A 23,517-nucleotide genomic window follows, 5' to 3' on the forward strand; every position below is an offset into this window, starting at 1 on the left:
AGATCCTGATGGAGTTCTATGAACAGGTGAAAGATACCCTAAGAAAAAAAGGCAATACCAATGCCAAAATTAATTCATTCCCCGCCAGCCTTTTTTTAAAAAGTTGCCAACCTACGCCAACGTTTTTAACATTTTCACCAAATTTTAATGGCTCACAGTATATTTTCTGTAAAGAATATATGGACAAACAATATGTCCAATGAGAGAACTGAGTCTCAGCTTTTAAACAAAAGAAACCGTATTCTTCAATCTTCCTTTGTCCGTTTTTTATCACACTGTAGATGTGGGTAGGTTTCTTCAAAAATGCATCACTTTGATTAAACAGCTGATATAATTAACGTTTTTGGTCAAAGATTCCGCCCAGATTACACTCAGAACAATCATTAAATACCGCTAAAACATATCCGTTCTAGGTTCTGGGATTATGTTCTTTTTCCCAAAGGTGTGTAACAGCGCCACCTGCTGTACAACAGAACAAACACTGATTGCCGTAATAACTCGTCTTTGGCGGGGGAACCGTTTTTTTAAATGACGAGATAAATCATCAATGGTGGAGGACGCGAGAAAGCCTGCCAGACAATAGCGGACCAGCTTAATGTGTAAGAAGTCCAAAACTAATTAAACAGTTACAGTTAATAAAAAGTGCTCCACTTGATCTGTCATAATTAGGCAATAAATAAAGGAGTAAAGGAATTACTCTTGAAGTCCACTAATCAACTAATGCAAACAATTATCTATTTTTCTCATGTTACGTTTTTATCAATTTCATCTTTCTATCCTTCATAAAGAACAAACTTGTTTGGCCATAAAAGGACCTGGCAGCAAATTCAATTTAAATATTTACATATTTTATATTTACAAACATTTTGCAGGCTGGTAAGTGACTTTAAGTAGATAACAGTGAATAAATGAGGTTAATAGATTCGGTGTCTGCTGACTTGTTGAATGTCTGTATGATTGTAGCAGTTAAAAAAAAGCCCATAGAACTGGCACAGGGGGCGGCCCACCAGTAAATCTATTTGTTATCTCAATTACTGCAATAAAACACATATTTATGAAACCTCTGATGGCAGTTTGACAAGCAGTCTTCATTAGCATAGCAATATAACACTTGGCCTGAGTAATAATACTACAACTTGAATCAATATAAAAAGACTGTTGCAATAAATAACAGCCAACAGATTTATATGAAATGAGAAATTACTATATATGTTATATTTTATTACAGGATAACTAAAATGATGCAACATACTTAGAAAGACCATGGACATGCTGCAATCAATCCTGTGGGGAATTTATGTGTTACGTCCGTCAGGACGTTTATAGTATTGTGTGTGTGTTGTATTGTTTTTCCGTCCTGTCTGTTTCTCTTACTTTCACTTTCTTAGGTTGTTGCTGATTGGCTATCTTGCTTGTCAGCTAAGACTGAGATGAGCGGCCGTGCTTTGGGAGGCGGGAGCGGTTTTATCATGATGAGCGACACCTGGTGAAGCGGATATTTAAAGACCGTGCTGCTTCCAGTTTGGGAGAGAATTTTTGGTAGAACCATTGCTTGTTTAGAGAGAGAGAGAGAGAGGAGAAGGGGATAGGTAAGAGGTCAGGTGACGTACATTGTACACATGTAGTTAATTTATTGTATTAGAACACTAGTTAGGGATTGGTGCCTCCCGCTGTATTTATGTTTATTAGTTAGTGTAGTTTAGTTACGACGTCACGGACGTTGAAGTCTTTTCCTTTGATCTTTTCTTTTTAGTTTAGTATTAGAGGTGAAATGTGTTAGGTAACTTTTTGCTTATTTTATTTTCGTTTGTTTGGCACAATCCGTTTTCCCCTTTTCTTTCCTTTTGTGGTTGGGTTTTTGGTCTTGTATATAATTTTCATTATATTTATTAAACTCATATTTACTTTATTCAGTGATCTCTCGTGTTTTCTCTAGTCACTCAGTGTTACACGTTGATGTGTGTCGGAGCTGGTTACATATGTTCCCCTCCTAAAAACCCTAGACGGGTACGAGGCATAGGAGGGTCGTAACATAATGGGGGCTCATCCGGGATTCTAACTGAATTAATAGTTAACCAGTTCATGACACCGTCTCTTGTATCACTGCGTGTGTGGAGAATTTGTGCGTGTGGTTCTAGGTCGCTAGGATGTTCTTATTAGAAAGGTTTCTTGATAGTCCCTCGCAAGAGGAATTAGATGGTTGTGGGAAGGAGGATTTGTTAAATATAGCAAGTCATTTTCAGATTTCAGTAAATAAGCAGTCACGTAAGGAAGAGATTAAGTCTGTGGTATTTGATCGTTTGGTGGAGTTGAATGTACTTTTGTTGCAGGAGAAACCAACAGTTAGGAACAGTGTGGAGATGGAGGCGTCTGAGAGGATTGAGGAGGTGAGCGAGGAGGAGCTAGCGCCTACGGCGGAGGTTGAGGCTGAGGCTAGGGCGGGCTTACCCTCGTTTGAACCATTCTCTCCTATGTCTGTTTGCTCAAAAGGCGAAGCGAGACTTAAAGTCCGGTTGGCTCGTTTGCAGCTGGAATCACAGGAGAAGATACAGGCTCGGCACGCGGAAATGGATTTGCGATTACAGGTTCGTAAATTTGAGATCGAGGCGGAGAAACAGGTAAAAATGCGACAGTTGGAGCTTGACGCAATGCGAATTGTGGGAGGCTCCGCTGCTTTACCAGATCTCCCTCGTGTCATTGCCGCTGCCACTGTTGATCGTGCTCCCGTCGTAGTGTCTCCTCCCACTGTTGCCGCGACGTCTGTTTCGTCCATAGCAACCGAGTCATTCGATGTTGGAAAAAAAAATTACAATAGTGCCACATTTTCGTGAAGCAGAGGTTGATTCCTACTTTAGTGCCTTTGAGCGCATTGCTATGTCTTTTCGGTGGCCAAAGGATTGCTGGTCTTTGTTGTTGCAATGTCGTTTAATGGGTAAAGCCTTAGAGGTGTTCTCTACTCTTTCCTTAGAGGATAGTTTGAATTATGATGCCGTAAAATTGGCAATTTTACGTGCTTATGAGTTAGTTCCAGAAGCATATCGACAAAATTAATAAGAAGAAGAACTCGTCACGAACATTTGTGGAATTTTCTCGAGAGAAAGCTCTTCTCTTTGATAAATGGTGTAGTGCAACTAAGATTGATGATTTCAATTCTTTAAGAGAACTAGTTCTGCTGGAGGTATTTAAGGCGTGTTTATCTGACAGAGTAGTTGTCTATCTGAACGAACAGAAGGTTAGTTCATTAGCGCAAGCTGCTGTGTTAGCAGACGAATTCATGCTCACTCATAAGGGGGTATTTTTCGTGACTCGCACTGAAAAGAGCGTGGTTACTAGTCCGTCCCAAACTCAAGATTTTCGAGAGAAAGCTGGAATGCCGAAATTGAAAGAGTTAAGGGATTGTTTTTACTGCCATAAACCGGGGCATTTGATTGCCGATTGTCCAGGGCTTATGCGTAAATCGCAGTCTAAGAACCCGAAGAGTGTTGCATTAATGAAGACCGTACTACCTTCTGAATTATCATGTTGTACTGATGTTTGTGACACAAATTATAACCCTTTCGTTATGCCAGGGTTTGTTTCCTTATCTGGAAAGGAGGAGGATCGGAAAGAAATCTGCATTCTCCGAGATACAGGGGCTATGCAGTCAACTATGCTTGCCTTTGCATAATGTACACTTACGCTGTTCTTTGTTTTCGGGTGTTGTGCGAGTTGGATTTCGGAGCTCGCTTCCTGTTAAAGGAATAACTCTCATTTTAGGAAACGACTTAGCTGGAAGCAAAGTTTTGCCAGTTCCAGAAGTGATTGATGTTCCACGGGTTTGTTTAGTAGGTGATGTTGGTAGTCAGCACCCAGAAGTGTTTTCTTCTTGTGCAGTGACGCGCGCTCAGTCAGCTAAAACCGTGGGCGAAGTTGACTTGGCTGAATCACTGGTAGGAAATGTCTTAGCGGAGCGTGAGGAAGTTTCGGAAACGAAGAAAGTTTCTGAAAACGTTCCTAAGGTAAAAAATTCGGAGAACGTGTTAGAAAGTTTTGCTTTGTTAAACCTACCGCTTACTCGTTCTCAGATCGTGATAGCACAAAACGACGATCCCTCTTTGAAGAAATGTTTGTCAGCTGTGATAAGTTATTAGGCCGCTAAGAAAAGAAATACTGCATATTTCAGAGACAATGATTTGCTTGTGCGAAAGTGGTGTTCTAAAGTTGAGGAGGAATTAGATTGGAACGTGGTATATCAAGTGGTAGTTCCACTCAAATATCGTTCTCATGTATTGTGTGTAGCGCATGAACATGTGCTCTCTGGACATTTAGGGGTAACTAAAACTTACCATCGCATTTTGCAGCATTTTTTTTGGCCTGGGTTGAAACGTGACGTAACCAAGTTTTGTCGTACATGTCACACGTGTCAAATTGCAGGAAAGCCAAATCAGGGTATCTCGCCTGCTCCACTGTCTCCAATTCCGGTTTTAGGAGAAGCGTTTGAGGAGGTACTGATTGACTGTGTCGGACCGTTACCGAAAACGAAAGCAGGTAATCAATATCTCTGTACTATTATGTGTAGAGTGACCAGATTTCCCGAAGCTATTCCGTTACGGAAGATTACGGCTCCTGTTGTTTTGAAGGCGTTGGTCAAGTTCTTTTCTACGTTTGGACTTCCTAAAGTCGTCCAAACAGACCAAGGTACAAACTTTTTGTCACGAGTTTTTACGCAAACACTGAAGTCTTTGTCTATCGAACATCGAATATCTAGTGCATATCATCCAGAAAGTCAAGGTGCGATCGAAAGATTTCATCAAACTTTAAAAGCCATGCTTCGAAAATTTTGTATGGATACAAGTAAAGATTGGGATGAAGGTATTCCGTTAGTGTTATTTGCTGTGCGGGAAAGTGTACAAGAATCACTTGGATTTAGTCCAGCCGAATTGGTTTTTGGACATACACTTCGGGGACCGTTAAAAGTTCTAAAAGATCAGATGTTGGAGGATAAAACCGTGAAACGAACGAACGTTCTTGATTACGTTAGTCAATTCCGAGGAAAATTGCATAGCGCATGTGATCTTGCGCGTATGTTTTTGACAAACGCGCAATCCGGGATGAAGGAACGATTTGATAGACATGCTGTCGCACGGTCTTTTCGGCCTGATAATAAAGTGGTGGTATTATTACCGATACCAGGGTCTGCTTTATCTGCTAAATTTTCAGGTCCGTATAATATTGTTAAGAAACTTAGTGATACGGACTATGTAATTTGCACTCCTGACAGACGGCGCAAGACACGCGTGTGCCACATTAACATGCTTAAAGCATATCACGAACGTGACGAAGGTGAACCTGTGAAGCAGGACACTGACAATACAGTGGTATTAGTAACGTCACAAGTTTTGGCTGTTGTTGAAGGTGACGGGGATGCTGATGAGGATGGATTGATGGTGAGAATACTCCGCAACAGTGTAGTCAGTTTGAAAATTCTGCTATACTTTCTAATTTGTCTTCTCACTTGTCTTCTGTACCTAATGAGAAAAGAGGTGATGTGATGGCGCTTATCATGTCCTTTCCAGCCCTATTTTCTGATGTACCATCTCAGACTAGAGTACTAGAACATGACATTGAAGTTAAAGATGCAAAACCGATAAAGCAACATCCCTATCGTGTTAACGAAATTAAGAGGTCCGCAATGAAGTCCGAAATCGACTACTTGTTGCAGAATGATTTAGCTCGTCATAGTTCAAGTCCGTGGAGTTCCCCATGTCTTCTGGTAAAGAAACCAGATGGTTCCTTTCGGTTTTGTACGGACTACCGGAAGGTTAATGCTGTCACCGTACCTGATTGTTATCCACTACCGAGAATGGAGGATTGCGTTGATAGTGTTGGTTCAGCAAAGTTCGTTAGTAAACTTGATTTACTGAAAGGGTATTGGCAGGTACCATTAACCCCACGTGCATCTGACATATCTGCTTTCGTAACTCCAGATTCTTTCCTACAATATTGAGTTATGTCATTCGGGTTACGAAACGCACCTGCTACGTTCCAGCGGTTGATACTGTTCTCGCTGGTGTACCGAATTGTAGAGCATATTTGGATGATTTAGTGATCTTTTCCAATGACTGGACTGAACATATGTCTTTGCTGCACACAGTGTTTAAACGTTTAGAACGTGTGTCGTTAACCATTAACCTCGCGAAATGCGTGTTTGGTCAAGCAACTGTGACTTATTTAGGAAAATGTGTAGGAAATGGACAAGTAAAGCCGGTGGAAGAGAAAATAGCGGCTATTACTGACTTTCCTGTACCCAGTACAAGGCGAGAGTTGAGGCGTTTTTTTAGGTATGATTGGGTATTACCGAAGTTTTTGCAAGAATTTTGCTACAGTGGTAAGCCCTCTTACGGATCTCCTCAGCCCTAAGAAAACATTTGTGTGGTCAGAAGAGTGTCAAGTAGCCTTTGGAAATGCGAAAGCATTGATGTGTACCAGTCCCGTTTTGACCGCTCCTCAATTTGAGCGGGCGTTCAAGTTAGAGGTTGATGCGAGCGCAGTCGGCGCTGGTGCAGTTCTGATTCAGGAAACTCAGGATGGAGTGGACCATCCGGTGTGTTTCTTTTCGCGTAAGTTCAACAAGTATCAGGCAAACTATTCTACCATCGAGAAGGAAACCTTAGCATTGTTACTAGCGTTACAGTTCTTTGAAGTTTATCTGGGTTCTTCTAATTTGCCTATTGTTGTGTTTACAGATCACCAACCCCTCGTATTTTTGTCTCGTATGTACAATGCAAACCAACGACTAATGCGTTGGGCATTATTCATACAGAACTTTCAGATAGAGATTCATCATAAGAAAGAATCTGAAAATATCCTCGCAGATACTCTTTCTAGGGTTTGAAAAAAAAAAATGAACGGTATGACGTTTTGGTGTTTTATTTAAACGTTGAGTTTAAAATCTTAAATCTGGGGGTGTTACTTCCTTCAGGACGTTTATAGTATTGTGTGTGTGTTGTATTGTTTTTCCGTCCTGTCTGTTTCTCTTACTTTCACTTTCTTAGGTTGTTGCTGATTGGCTATCTTGCTTGTCAGTTAAGACTGAGATGAGCGGCCGTGCTTTGGGAGGCGGGAGCGGTTTTATCATGATGAGCGACACCTGGTGAAGCGGATATTTAAAGACCGTGCTGCTTCCAGTTTGGGAGAGAATTTTTGGTAGAACCATTGCTTGTTTAGAGAGAGAGAGAGAGAGAGGAGAAGGGGCTAGGTAAGAGGTCACGTGACGTACATTGTACACATGTAGTTAATTTATTGTATTAGAACACTAGTTAGGGATTGGTGCCTCCCACTGTATTTATGTTTATTAGTTAGTGTAGTTTAGTTACGACGTCACGGACGTTGAAGTCTTTTCCTTTGATCTTTTCTTTTTAGTTTAGTATTAGAGGTGAAATGTGTTAGGTAACTTTTTGCTTATTTTATTTTCGTTTGTTTGGCACAATCCGTTTTTCCCCTTTTCTTTCCTTTTGTGGTTGGGTTTTTGGTCTTGTATATAATTTTCATTATATTTATTAAACTCATATTTACTTTATTCAGTGGTCTCTCGTGTTTTCTCTAGTCACTCAGTGTTACACGTTGATGTGTGTCGGAGCTGGTTACATATGTTCCCCTCCTAAAAACCCTAGACGGGTACGAGGCATAGGAGGGTCGTAACAATGTGTTTGCTGCATGCAAACACGGGTGAATCACAAGGATTAATCTTAGCCTGACTGTTAGCCTGGTCTGGAGCAAGCTAGCTGCAGAAAATAAATCACCATAGTAACTTGGCCGGGTTAAGTTTGAGCTGCTTTCATGCAACCGACTTGAGGCTAAGTTCAGCTAGGATGACCAACATATCCCGGCTCCCTTGGTTTTGTGCAATACCCCTCTGCTGGTTGCATTTCCGGCTGACAGCTTCATTGTTGTTGTGGTGAGTTTGCTTTTCAGCCCTATATTAATATCAGTTACATTGATGATTATATATTAAAGGGGTCACATGACACGGCTGAAAGGAATATTACCGTTTGTTTTAGATGTAATTCAATGTGTATACATGATTTAAGGTTCAAAAACGCTGTATTTTCCACATACCCTGCATGTTTGTATCTTCTCTTTGCCCCACCTTTCTGAAATGCAAAATTTTTTACACAGCTTATCGCTCTGAAAAGCGAGGTGTGTTATGATTCGCCAGTTTACAACTGTGTAGTGATTGTTCGAAAACTGCAAGTGTGTGACGGAAATGTAACGCCTCTTACCATATTTGGAACATCAGGTTCGGTACGTCTGCTCCGTGTTTCAAAGCTCGCCAGGTTTTTCTTGGAACTTGAAAGCGTAAGGAATAGCCTGTTTCTTTGACAAAAGTCATTTTTGTTGTTGTATGGTGACTGATTTTAATGGTTGTGTAGCTGTAACAACATATATACTGAAGACAAACACAAGGAACACCAACGTAACTCAAACTTCATAAGGTAACTGAAAACCACAATAACTTGGAACAGGAAATATCCACAGGTACATTAAACCGGTAACGTCCACGGGTACAATAAACAGGTAACGTCCACGGGTACAATAAACAGGTAACGTCCACGGGTACAATAAACAGGTAACGTCCACGGGTACAATAAACAGGTAACGTCCACAGGTACAATAAACAGGTAACGTCCACGGGTACAATAAACAGGTAACGTCCACGGGTACAATAAACCGGTAACGTCCACGGGTATAATAAACAGGTAACGTCCACAGGTACAATAAACAGAAAACGTCCACGGGTACACTAAACAAGGAACCTCCACAAGTACACTAAACAGGTAATGTCCACAGGTACACTAAACAGGTAACATCCACGGGTACAATAAACTGGTAACTTCCACGGGTACAATAAACCGGTAACGTCCACGGGTACACTAAACAGGGAACGTCCAAGGGTACACTAAACAGGTAATGTCCACGGGTACACTAAACAGGTAACGTCCACGGGTACACTAAACAGGTAATGTCCACAGGCGTCAGATGTAAGTATCTTTTTAACATTGAAACAACTAGACCTGACAAAGATGCATGGGTGAGTGCTGATTATATGTGGTGTGGATGATGGCGTGCAGGTGGGAATTTAATCAATGATGATGAGTGAGTGCACAGAGTTCTGGGAAGTGGAATCCATAACTAAGAGTCCGGTGAGAGAGTGCGGGGAGGTGTTTGAGGAGGCGCTTTTGCAAGGGGGATGGTCGGAGCTGATACTGCGGGTGTTACAGTAACGGGGTGATTCCTTGGGGGAGAGTCATTTGTCTTGTGTATGGAGCCGTGTGGATGTTGATTTTACAGCCCCTTTAAAAGGCGGCAATTTCCTTTTACTTACGTTCTCCCCGCCGTCATGGCGGCATGTTTGGAGCATGTGGTGCTAAGATTATCCTTACCTCTGTTGAGTATTAAGCGTTAAGCTCATAGCAGAGCAGACCAGGAAACGATCTACATATGCTAGTCTGGTGGGATCTTATTTAAAGGGCGCTGCAGGAGTCTGTCAGTTTCTGTTTTCCGCTTTGTGGCGGTTCAACATTTGTACCTCTCTGTTGCTGTGCTGTGGAGGAGTCTTCAATCTTTTCACGACGTGTATGCAGCGTGTGTGTGCGGAGAAATTTCCCTTTCTTTAAGTGAATGTGGATGGTAGTGAGTTGAGTTTTTAATTTGTTTGTTCTTTTGATTTTGAATTGTTTGTTTAACTTTTTTTCTTTGCGCTTATCATACCACAGGTGCCTACCACAGTCTCAATGTTCTCTGGTGCCCCATCTTTTTGTGGTGTTCGTGGATGTACCTGTTGGCAGGGTTATTTTTATGTATAAACATATAATTTGTTTTGCTTCACTTTGTGTAAGGTTGGTTTGGGGTGAGCGTATTTGGGTTGGAATTCTTAAAAGTTGTGTTTTTTTTCCTCTCCTGACATTGTATTTCCTGTGAAACCCCGAAATTGATGATATGGTGATATGTTGGGCTAGTGGGCCACTGTGTGGTATGTCTGTTACTTGTGCATTGTAGTGCTTTGAGAAATTCTGCTGACGCAAAATATTGACCAGCTATAGAGATAAAAACAGTGTCAAAAATAAAGTTGGATACATACACCTCTGCTTGTTTCTTCCATTGATTTTGATGACCGGTCACTGATTTTTGTGGTAGATCCTGGTAATTGAGGGACTACAAGGGCTCCAATTAATATCTTTTGTTGGCCCTGTCACAATTGCATTGTGTTTTCTTACATGATCGTAGGTTTCACATATCCAGCTCGCAGCAGTCAGAAGGATCCTTAGATCTATGTGCATAGTTCTTCTCTTTGTAATTACGCACTGGAACGCGCCTGCATCCAGTTCTTCATCCCTGCGATGCGTGAATTTCCACCTGATAGCTGGGTCACGCAAGAAAACCTCATGGTACTTCTCGGCTCAATGTTTTTGCTGACTAGGTATTTAATATGGTGAGAAGTCATGTGAATTGAATGGTTTTTGTCTGGCTTTGTTATTTTTTTGCCTTTTTTCGCAAGAATGCCCCAATTGGAGAGAAGTAATCCTCTTCTTTATTTCGAGCATTCTGCCTAATGACCTGGACATATGGATCTTCTGACCCTCGGACTCGTACGTCACGCTTGAAACATTTATGCATTCGAAAAAACCTAAATTGAGGGATGCTTGCATATAGGCGAACTCAGGGCTTTGACAAAATGCTTAACTCTGAAATGTACAGCCAGGTAAAAGAAAGCAGCATTTTTGTGTATCAGCAAGCAGCCCTCAACAATGCTGTTAAAAAGATGTAGTAATAAGATTCTCTGATTTGTAGGTATTGAAGAACAGTGGACCGCCACCATAAGTTTTGTGATTGGCCGGTCGATGTTAATTGCACTTGTTGCTTTGGGGATAGCAGCATTTGTAGCTTGCAAGGCTAACATAAAAGAGGTGCTGTTTTGTAATATGTGCTTTTTTTTTTAAATGAACTGAAAGGTACGTCAGATACTAAAATGCCATATTCGCTAAGTTACATCTGTAGCTGAACAACTTCAAGGATCTGCCCAAGACTTTGCGCAAGCGTGTCATTGCAGGCTACAAGTGGCAGCAGAAAAAGAAATCCCTCGGGCTCCTGCAAGATTCATTTAAAAAGTCTTCTTGCTTCTTGTTTTCATTATAGATATTCAAATCCTTGCTGTCGTGCAAGATGGCTCGATATGTTCCGGGGTCACTGCCTGAATGACGAAGAGGCGAGGAAACGAGAAGCAAGCTTTGTATTGCTAATGCCATCTACAGGAAAAATACCCTTAGTTTTTCTTTTTCTGCCACATCCATCTCAGTTCATTGAGTCTCTGCTAATGAGCTGGGCTGCGTTTCCCAATTTCTTGTCTATTGGCCTGCTACGAATGCTCTCAATGTACACCTTAACTACAGGTACACATTTTTTAGGCGTGTTCACCGAAATAGCCTACCTTAGGAGGTTACTTTCATACGCACCACGTTACCAGGTGCTGTACATTGCTGTGGTGCTGAATGAATGGATATCGTCGCTTGAAGAAATTGCATTTATTAGAACCAATAAATTAACTATAAACCACATTGCAAACTAAATACAACCCTGGATATTGTATTGAATTCTGAATAAGTGAACCCTTAACCCAAATTGTATCATGCCGAAACCCTCTACACTAATCTCATATTATACCTTCATTAGTCTTCAAAAGAGTAATTTATATCAGGGCTCCACAAACTCTGGGCCATAAAGAGGCCCGCAAAGTCACTTGCTGTTGCAGTGTGTAATATTAAAATGAAGAAAAAAAATCCAAAAACAAACAATTACACTTTGGCCTCTTGTTGTTAAGTACGGAGCACATGCCCTAGTCAATCTAACAATGTTTTTTTGTGGTAAAAGTGTAGTAACCACTTTTATTTTGAGTGTTGAGCATTATTGTCAAAACCATGGTTTTATATTTTACCAATGCTATGGCTTTTACAAATCACGATTTACACAAAATAAATAATTGAACAAATGTACCATTTATTTAATTAAAACAAATACAATTTTTGTGTAATATTCATGTAATGTAATTATGTAATGTAGTTCATAATAGAGATTATTCTGAGGACGTCAGGATAGTAATATTACTTGCTTGCCAGACAAATTCATAACTCAGAAAATAATGAAAAAATGTAAAGCATTAAAAAGCATTTAATAAACAAAAAAATATATATTTTTTTGTATTTTTATTGCTTATGTTATATGTCTTATTTATTATTTTCCGGAGCTTGCCCTTGAGCATATAAACATGCAAAGATACCCGAGGTTTAGGGAGAAATAGCAGAGATCTGAAGCATGCCCCACATAAACGAGGACGGCCTAAGAACCTTGTGGTATTTATCATGTAATATTAATTGGAATAGTATGTGTGCGTTTTTGTGCTCTACATTATAAAGTCTTAAGTATTAGTAATCAAGAAATCAACTTTTGTACAATGACTTATGTGTTCCTTTTTAAGACTCATGTGCCAGCTGATGATGACGATGAGGTAATAAAATTATTTTTCTTCCTTTCAATTTAATACTGTTAGACCAGGATCAGAAACATATTGCTTGTGAGCCATAAACTCATTTGGTGGTTCCTTTAAAAATAAAAAATCGTGATTGTTTGTTTTATTTCTGTTTGTTTGACTAGTTTAATACTTATTCACATTGTATTCGTTTTATTAACTACAGCATTTCGATAAAAATTACACTTTGGATCATTTCTCAGCAAACAACAGTAACAAAACTAGTTAATATTTTAATATTTTTTTAGTTTATGTTTTCTTTTCAGCATCCTTACCACAGTCTTCTGTGTCAAATAAACATAATATAGTGTGTATATTATAATTAAAAATTGTTAATTATTTATTGTAATAAAATTGACATAAGACGAAATTCAGTACGTAATTCATTAATCAAGCATGATGTGTAGAGCCATAAGAGGCCAGAATATAAACGCAAGTTTGCAGTAAACAGCGGCCTCTGAGCCTCTGCTGTTCAAAACATATATTGCGATTCAAATACAATCAGCTTCAGTCGTCACATTTTATTATCAAATTTTAACCGGCTCGCAGTGAATCGTTCTATCCCTACTCCAAAGTACAAAATTTAATTTCCGAAATTACGTTTTTAATAATTTATATTTGAACAAAATAAGTACGTACTACAGTTACTGGAGACTACAACAGTAATCAATTTGTTAATTATCAATTGTTTTGAATGTTTTATGAAAATATTGCCTGCATTTACTATAATATCAAGGGGATAAATAAGAATTATGCTTTTTGCCATAATCTTGCAGCCCTATCGGTATTTAATATAGCAAGCTATTCATTCATGAAACTACTGAAATTAAATTCAATTTTTTTCATCCATCCATTTTCTTTCGCTTCATCCGGGGCCGGGTCGCGGGGGCAGCAGTCTAAGCAGGGATGCCCAGACTTCCCTCTCCCTAGACACTTCCTCCAGCTCTTCCGGGGGGACACCGAGGCGTTCCCAGGCCAGCCGGGAGACATAGTCCCTCCAGCGTGTCCTAGGTCTTCCCCGGGGTCTCCTCCCGGTGGGACATGCCCGGAACACCTTGCCGGGAAGGCTTCCAGGGGGCATCCAGAAAAGATGCCCGAGCCACCTCAGCTGGCCCCTCTCGATGTGGAGGAGCAGCGGCTCTACTCTGAGCTCCTCCCGAGTGACCGAGCTTCTCACCCTATCTCTAAGGGATCGCCCAGCCACCCTGCGGAGAAAGCTCATTTCGGCCGCCTGTATCCAGGATCTTGTCCTTTCGGTCATGACCCACAGCTCATGACCATAGGTGAGAGTAGGAACGTAGATTGACCGGTAAATCGAGAGCTTCGCCTTGCGGCTCAGCTCCTTCTTCACCACAACGGACCGGTACAGCGACCGCATTACTGCAGAAGCTGCACCGATCCATCTGTCAATCTCCCGTTCCATCCTTCCCTCACTCCTGAACACGACCCAAGATACTTGAACTCCTCCACTTGAGGCAGGAACTCTCCACCAACCTGAAACTAAATTATTTTTTAATTTAAAAAAAATTCCCCCTCACCTTTGAATTAAAAATAGTCTTCAGACCAGTCTAGGTGGGTCCCGGATTTAAAGTTTTTACAGGTGGTTTCACAGATGGAATATTTTTGTTTTGTCATGCCAACCCCAGCATCACCCACAGATCTAGCCCTGGAACGTTTTGGGGGGAGTAGGCCTACGACCAATTAATCAACCAATTAGAATCAGTTGGCCTATGAATCTAAGGTTTCAAGATCTACATGGAATAAAAAATCGATAATGCAAGAAACAACAGAAAATACATACTTAAACAAGACGCTTTGAGAAATTTCAGTGTAATCTCAGGGATGCGCCACAGCGACCGAGAAAAATTATAAATGGTGTCGATTTTCAATCTACTGGCTCATTAGGCAAAGTGTTTGCTCATCAGTTTTAGAACACAAGTTCGTAATTTAACAATGTTTACTATGTATTGTATTCATGGCTCTAAAAAATTATTAAAAAAATGTTACTGATCTTGTAGGACAATACTTTAAAGGTCTGCTCATAGGATGCTTTTTTCTTTGACAGACGCAGCTTGGACAGGTAGGCTACATTCATTTTATGTATTGTATAAATTATAACTTATTAAATATATCTCGCTAGTTAAACACAAACAGTTTATTTTATTCGATTTATGAATTTCAGTTTCTTTCCCTCTTCCACTCTGAAAATGAGGATTCAAGTTTAGGTGTTGATTGTTTGTTCTTTTTTGTTGTTCATAATGTTTTTATTCAGTTATTTCAAATCCAAATGTATGCCGTATATTAGCTGTATTAGTTCTTTCTGTTATCAAATGATCATCCTTATTTTCATTTTTTTTCAAATTTATCTGATTTTATTATCTTATTAGCCTACCTGAATAAATACAGTTTATATAAAGGAGATGTTCAATCATATTGTGTTGTACATTCATTCATTGTTATTGTGTTTAAAATATTGATCAATTGCTTTATAAAATTATTAAAGCCTTTGTTTCTTTACCAATGACTTCTCAATGTTCTTATCGGTCCAAAAATAATTGTTACATCTTGAATATTTACGAAACTTCACAGTGAAACCATAAAAGACAGACATTGCAGGCCAAAAAGGATGCTTCACAGGTTTGGGTGAATAAAAGGTCCAAAACGCACCACATAAGATTTGAAAATAACGTTATTAAACGCCCCAGGGTGAATTAACAACGTAAAAGCAACGTAAAAAACCCTTTCTGTCACGTTGTGAAAACACGTATTTATAACGTAAACAAAACCCGACATTTTGTCGTATTAAAAACATTGGAGAGAAACGTTATCACAACTTTTTCACAACTTGAAAAAAACATTTTTACAACGTTTTTGTGTTTACTGGGCTATATGGGATGAATTCCGACTCAAAATGATTAACAAATGCACGCACAGCCATCCGTGAACATGACACACGATACATTTGTATTTTACGATTCACAAACAAATGCCTTATGATTTGATTCTGTGAAATTTAGATTTGAATAAACACGAAGCGATTTGTACAAATAGAGGCAGATTTGTGATTGCAATGTTTTATTTTGTGTTCATGTATATTGATTTTGCGCATACCAATGAGAAGTTGTGCATTTGTGTATCCTGCAACGCGCGTCCATTTATCCTGTTCGGTTCATTCGGATTTTGAGACTTTCTTTACGCGGTTTTCGACATTACACCAACATGTACAAACAACTATCGATGAATAAACCGACTCTCATGTGTTATTATCCAAATACAAATGTCTTTCATTTCGTATCGGCAAAATTCGTAATTAAATGAATCTGCTCGGGTTTGTACAAACATAGATAAATTTGTGAATAAGGATGTTCTCTCTCGTATTCATTCATCTTAATTTGTGCATGTCAATAAGAATGTGCGCGTTTGTGGATCCTGTGACGCGCGTTCATACATCCTGTTCGGTTCATTTGGATTTTGAGACTTTCTTTACGCGGTTTTGCATTGGACAATCCACACACACGCAACTGCAGATCCATGCGCAACCGTGCAAAAAATAATAACTACCACTAGATGGCAGGCTAACGGAAACCATAGAAGTTGGAGGAAGAAACTGCTGTTGTACAGTCAATCCAGACGATACTGCAAAGAAAGTAAAACTAATTTAATTTACAAAAAATATAGTAGAAAAACTGTAGCTACCATTGTGTGCTTTGATTTATAAGATTGGTATCACAACTGCAGCTAACGTAACGTTTGTAAAAACAATGTTAATTTGTTACTTTATTCGAATCGAGGGAAATCGCAGCATATGAAGAATAAAAAATCATGGCGGGACAACCACCACCAACTGGTGCGACGGTAAGTGAAGTACATCTATTGTTCCATGTTTATTTATAAGTAAAATTATTTTGTTGCTATTGATAGAAAAAGTAACCACTAACGTTAATTCAAATACAGGCCGCAACACTTCTTAGCAAACAAATTTATATTAAACTCTTTTGATTAATGTAGTGACTGTGGTACACTTACTTGCAGAATCAAGTTATATTTTAAGTAAGAGTAATTTTGGTATAAACAATGTTTATTATTCCAAATCCATGGTTTATTACAAAAATCATAGCTTAACCCAGTGACTGTAGCAAAACCAATTTTATTCTCTTTAAAAGGAAATATTCTTTCATTCATAGAATGTTGTAGAGAGTATGGCTCAGGCTCTAGTAACAGCCATCTCTAGGGAGTTGTCATCTGGTCGCAACACCCCTGTTTCTACACCAGCTAGGCCTCCATGTGGCCTCCTTAACAACAGTACCCCCTCCTGGAACAGTACTGTCCAAACTTCCAACACCATCACTGATACTTCTACCAGAGTGAACGAGGCTTTAAAGAGGTACAACATTTTATTTATATTATAATACCAGTAAAAGCAGTACCTAAAAGCACAACCATGAGTCCAGTTGCCAAAAGATAGATGCTAAATTAAGACTGTCTTAACAACTGAGGCCTGTTTCAGAACCCTGAAATGAGGGAAAATCTGGGTTTTCCATTTCAGAATGAAAGGTATAGCAAACCAAAGAATGTGGGTAAAGTTAAGCCTGTTTTTATAAGAGAGGTAACTTAGAGTCGGTAACCATAGTAACTTACTCCGTGAACCTAACCTGGTTGGGAGCAAGATTTCTCGGTAAACCCAGAGTTTCTTTCGATCTCTTCCCCCTTTTAAAGCACAAGTTTTGTTTTTATTCATTTATTAAATACATTCTTTTTTGCACACACTTTTAATCACACAGAGACGATCTGAACCAGCTGTTCTGAAACCAAAAACTCAAAGTTTCTCATCACAGAGTAAATCAACTCAGAGTTTACGTTTTAATTTAGAGTATGTTAAACTTCCTTATTGAAATGGGCCTATGGTTTATTTTTTAACAAAGTGTTTTAGCACTAAAACTAGCTCCTAAATCTGTGAAATGTTGGAGTAGTGAAGAGGACTTCTAAGTCACAAAGACCAACTCGCAACAATCTTAAAATGACAGCAGTCTGTCTTGAAACATGAACATTTTAGAATGATTTCATGACAATAAGCTAAACGATAACTACTACTAATGTCTGTTAGTAGTTGTTTATGAGATGCAGACAGGCAGGATGCTGACAACAAGCAGAACATATACTTTATATGTAGCTAATTTAAACTTTATAGAATTAATTTACCTATATTTCACTACTGGTTGTAATTCTATATAACTGTGTATGTGACAAATAAAAATCGTGAATCTTGAACTTAAAGTGACCAAATCATTAAAAATTATACAACAACTAAGTGTGATTTCAACCATTAATTTCACTAGGATTTCAATCTTTGACATATCCTTATTAAGTTGATATTAAAGATAATAAGGATATATTCTATACATTATGAATGGTTTTGACTTTATATAGAAAACAGGAACTAAAAAAAAATGAATTCAGCTTTATTTTCACAAACTCACTCAAATTTTTACTTTGTTTTATGTGTCTTGCTTGTTTTTAGGCAGTTTCCAAATATGTTCAAATCCAAAACTGAAGCGAAGAAAGGCAAAGGTCGATTCGCCCGGACAGCACCCACAACTGTAACCCCAAAAGCTACTGATGAACTGGAGCTGAGTCAGGCAGGGCTTGGAAAAAAAGTTGTGTCTGTTTTAGAGGACTGCAAACATGAAGATGTGTGTGATATAATACTGCTGTTTATATAGATATTTTGTGAGAAAGCCTATTTGTTATGTTATATTTCTATACATTTCTAGATAGTCACAATTATGGAGGAAGAATTCTCCAAACTCCACCAGATTCAAGGCAGGTGGATGCTCTAGAAAGCAACTGGTAAAACTGATTGTTGATTATCATTTGTTGAAGAGCTAAGTTGTGTACTGTTCAGATTAGTTGCTTGAGATATACCATTAATTATCTACTTACAAATTCTGTTGTAGGAGGAAGTGGCCAAAGAAAATTATCTTTAATCTCAATGGAATCGGAGGGTTACTCCGGCCGGAACTTCGATCTGTCTCAAACAGTGGCAAAAATGTTATTTTTCTGGTGCCTCTTCAAGAGGAATTGGATACCCAGCCTCTTCCCTACAATTCAGCTGAATTTGCAAAGATGCCAAAGGTGCCCTGTGTCACCTGTAATACTACCATGCCACTGCAATTGTTGGCACTACACTCAAAAAAATAATATGTTGGACTAACTTAACTTTTTTATGTCAACTGGTTGCACGTAACTGGATTACATTGAAATTAAATAACATTTTTTATTTCAGTAAATGTAAGTTAATTGCTTAAGGTAAAAGCAATGTTGTTTAGTTGAATCAATTTAACAGGCTTTGTTTTGTGTTAAACTATTGAGTTAATTAACTTCAGTTGTCCTAAAATGTATATTTTTACGTTCAACCAAAATAAACTCTACAGTTTCATTCAGTTCCTGTTTATTCAATGAATTTATTCAATAATTTCAATAACTTTTACAACATTTTCCAACAAGAATAATTTGTGTAATCTCTAAAGACTACCTTTACTTTTCAATATCAAAGGCATGTACATAAAAAAAAATTTCCAACAAGAATAACTTGTACAAACTCTGTAATCTCTAAAGACTGCCAACCTAACCAAAGGCAACACTTTTCTGAACAAGGGTAACCACCAAACTCAAAAATATAAATAACTCTTTAAAACTTTTAAGATAAATGAACATTAAACACTAACAAGTGTTTATTTTTACTGAAAAATGCACGATATAAAACACTTATTTAAGAAAATAGCTCTCAAAATGCAGTGTACGCAAAGCATGCTGGGAAATATAAGTCCTCTGCCCTATTATAACTATTTTATGTTAACACAACACAACTCCTTTATGTTGTCCCAACATGAATGGATTCAGTTATATGACTAAACATAAAACAATCATGTTGTAACCATATTTTCCAAAAGTTGTGTTGCTTTAACTTAAGCAAGTTAAGTAAATTGAACTGACAGCAAAAAATTTTTGAGTGTACATGCTGAGGAGTGCAAACTGAATTCAAATGTAAGTTGTCTATACTTTTTGTATTGCATCTCCACAAATTGTGTGTGTGTGTAATATAACTTTTGAAGCATTTTTTGATGTAATGGAGCTTTTTATATATATATATATATATATATATATTGCTAAACAGGCAGAGCACACAATATAGTAAACAGTTGAATTTCATAATAAATCAAATTTAACAGAATAAAGTGTGTCTCATATGTGCTTCAACCAGTATTTACAAAACAATGTCAGAGAAATGTAGATTTTGCCAGTTGTTGATTAATACCAGCTGTGAATATTACAACGGGCTTAAGTAGTCACGTAACAGGAAAACAAGGAACAGTGTCCCAATGTGAAGTAAGTGTAAGTGTAAGTGTTCTTACCAGTGCCCAAACCCATGCACATAATCTACTTATTCACAACGTCGGAAGCTGGGGAGCTGATCAAGACAGGTTCTAAGTGATGTTACTTCATGAAAGTTACATTGATACTTTTTTTTACCTTAATATTCTTATTGTGTGTGTAGGAACTGTTTTATAAAGGCAGTAAGGTACTTGTAGCTCATGTAGCTTAGTTGGATTTGCCTTTAAAATATAATTAAAATGCAACTGCTAAGAATGAGGGTGTTGTTCGGTACAACACAAAGCCTGCAACAATAGCTGGTTTATTTATGATGAAGCACAGCATCTCGTATGTTCTTTTGAACAGTTTTTGCTTTCTGGTTTTAATTTAGTTTTAAAGCAAAATACATTACAGCTATAAAGATTAACATACAGCCATTTCAAAATTACAGGAGAAGACTGATGTGGTCATTGTGGAGGACGAAAATGAAGATTGCAACATAGAGGAAAACGTTACAAACACTCCTGACAGAGAAGTATCTGAAGACAGTCTTGGAGTAATGCATATTCCTCAAATCTAATGTTATTTTATGTAAATCAACACTTACTGTCCTACTTATATTTTATTTATATTTATCTTCTGTTAATTACAGATGTGCCCTATATGCCAAAACGAGTTGCCATTGTCAATTCTACCTTATCATGGAAGCTTATGTGCTGAGAGGTATAATCTTGTTTTTTGAAAGTACAATAAGTGTGTTTAAGTACAATAATAATATCCATCCATCCATTTTCTACCGCTTATCCGAACTACCTCGGGTCACGGGGAGCCTGCGCCTATCTCAGGAGTCATCGCGCATCAAGGCAGGATACACCCTGGATGGAGTGCCAACCCATCGCAGGGCACACAAACTCACTCATTCACTCACGCACTACAATAATAATATATGCCGTTTATTTTAGTTTTGTCAGAGATTTATGACTTATTTACATAATTCAAAGTGTTTGTAAAGTAAATGTTTTGTCTTGATTTCAGATCATTCCGTAATGACACATTGTTGGAAGATTACTTAGACCAACCAGGGCCATCATCTATGTCTCATACACCTCAGCTCAGCTCATCTTCAGAACCATCAACAGAAGGTGAATTATGCGTGTCAATTTTTTATGTTAATTTTATTTTTGTGTAATAATAGGTTATGTCTTGTAATAATAGGTTACATGGAATTTTAATATGGTAATTACTTGGTAATTGATCGATTAAACAATAAAACGTAAACATTCTTTTTAACACAAATAATCACAGATATTGAAGATTTTTTTTTTCAGTTTACCGTACCAACTCACTGTGTGTAAAAAAAAATATATATTTCCTATTAGTTTGGAAAACTGTGGAAAACCCTCAGGAGGCTATCAGACTCTTCTTTGAGCGACTGCGTGAAGGAGGTAAAAGGCACCCATCACTTTTGTTGTCAATAGATGCTACAGACACTGATGAAGAGAGGGACAGATCCCTCATTTCATTCTACAAACAAAGACGTGAAAAGGACCAGTGGGCCGCCCCTCTTCGCTGTCATATTCAAGGTAATTTAACAAAACCAATAGATAATGATTCAAAAAAATATTACTCATATAATATACTCATTTAACCACATCTATATTTTTATTATTTCTTTATCCAATATAGGATAAAAACAGCAGGTGAAATCCAAACAATTGATCACTGATTTATTTAATAATATGCATTTATTTTTAATAACCATTTTTATTAAAGTTATTAACATACTGAGTGTACTTTTAAATAGAACACAGAAATGAATTGTACTGATTGTTGGTGGTGGTGTTTGTTTCCTAATTTTTGTGGATACTTTGTATTTTTGTAGGGGATGCTGCAATTGGCATTGGTGTGACTAGACACATCCTGTCAACAACAATTGCTAAGTTATAACATGGATTCAAACTAAACTGTGGTATGATATATTATTAAAGTTATTACATAATTTTGCAAATTTACATTCATAAATAAGTACTTTATTTGTTAGATTTTTGTTATTGTCCTTTAAGTTAAATTATGTTCAATAAATGATATATTATAATTCTTATTTAACTAACTGATGTTTTATCAATCTAGGGACTCTAACTATTACTAGCAACCAGACAGAAAATTCTATCAAAATAATTGGCATAATCTGGGTTATTATGTGCTATTGGTTTTAAGCAGTTATCTGGGAATAACAAACCTGCAAATGTCAATACAAATCAAGTATTTTAATGAGCCGTGTAATTATTCTGAAATATAAGCAGCTGCTTGTACATTATCCCTTACATAAACATCTAACAATCTGTACATTTTCCGTAAAGCTAACTGATTATAAAACCTTTAACACCAGACAGTAAAATAAAACTCATATACTTCAAGTTCTTTAAAAGTTCTTTTTAAATTGATATGGCCTTGTTAAGTCAAAATTAGATCCTTTTGTTATGAACTTAACTGTCTATTCTTTCTCATTATGAAATGCAGCACAGACTACTCTGTTTGAAGGGGAAACCTACCACCTTTTGCAAACTGCATCATCTGCACTTCTTGAGAGTGATCTTTTGGTTATGGCTGGAAGAATGATTGGCCACTCATTAATCAATCAAGGTCCTGCTTTAGCAGGGCTAAGCCTGGCAATAGTATATTCTTTGACAAGTGAGACCAAGGACACAGCCACCACAAAGCTCTGTTTAGAGGACTGCCCTGACATTGAACATCGGGAGACAATTGCTCTAGTGAGAACAAGAAAATAAAAAAATATTTTATTTGTGATAAAATTCTAAAATGTAACAATAATTGGATATCTGATAAGATGATTTTGTAATTCATCAAAACCCATGCATAAACAATAGGTAATTTGACCTGTGTGTGACACATAGGTCAATTGAGCTGCTATTTAAAATACATATTTTGTTACTAGTACATTGTCCATTACACCGTCATCTCCTCAGATATCCAATCAAGTTACAGAAATGCTTGTTTTTGTATGTACTTTTTATTAATTATTAAAATACAGGAAACTAATCCTTAATAATACATAAAATATTTGTTTATTGATATTTGAGGATGACACCTTACGTGTGACCAACCTGTGTTTGGAGTGGTACTTTACAGTGCCAAACAAGATGACTAACAAGATGTTGCTCTTCCAACAGCTTCTCACTCATGCTGTAATATATCATGTATATATACAGACTGTGTGTGTGTGTGTGCGCGTGTGTGTGTGCTTAAGTATTTTTTCAAAATGATCTTATAGAGAATATCATGTTACATTATAGACAGTAATGTTTTATATATAGTAAAACATGACAATCTTCAGTATTATAAAATAATTTTAATGTGTTTTCTGATTGCTGTTAATTTTTTTAATGACAGGTCCTTGGTCGACTCAGTGCTCAGCTGAAGCAGTTAAAAAGGGATTTAAAGAGACTGGTGTTTGGCCTCTTCTCAGCTTTAGACCGGGGGCCTGTACCATGATGGTAGTTGAACAAACTCTGGGTTACAGGATTGGTTTTGAGTCGACAAAACCAAATTGATGCAATCAGGCT

Source organism: Triplophysa dalaica, chromosome 4, assembly GCF_015846415.1.
Source record: "Triplophysa dalaica isolate WHDGS20190420 chromosome 4, ASM1584641v1, whole genome shotgun sequence".
Classification (NCBI taxonomy): Eukaryota; Metazoa; Chordata; class Actinopteri; order Cypriniformes; family Nemacheilidae; genus Triplophysa; species Triplophysa dalaica.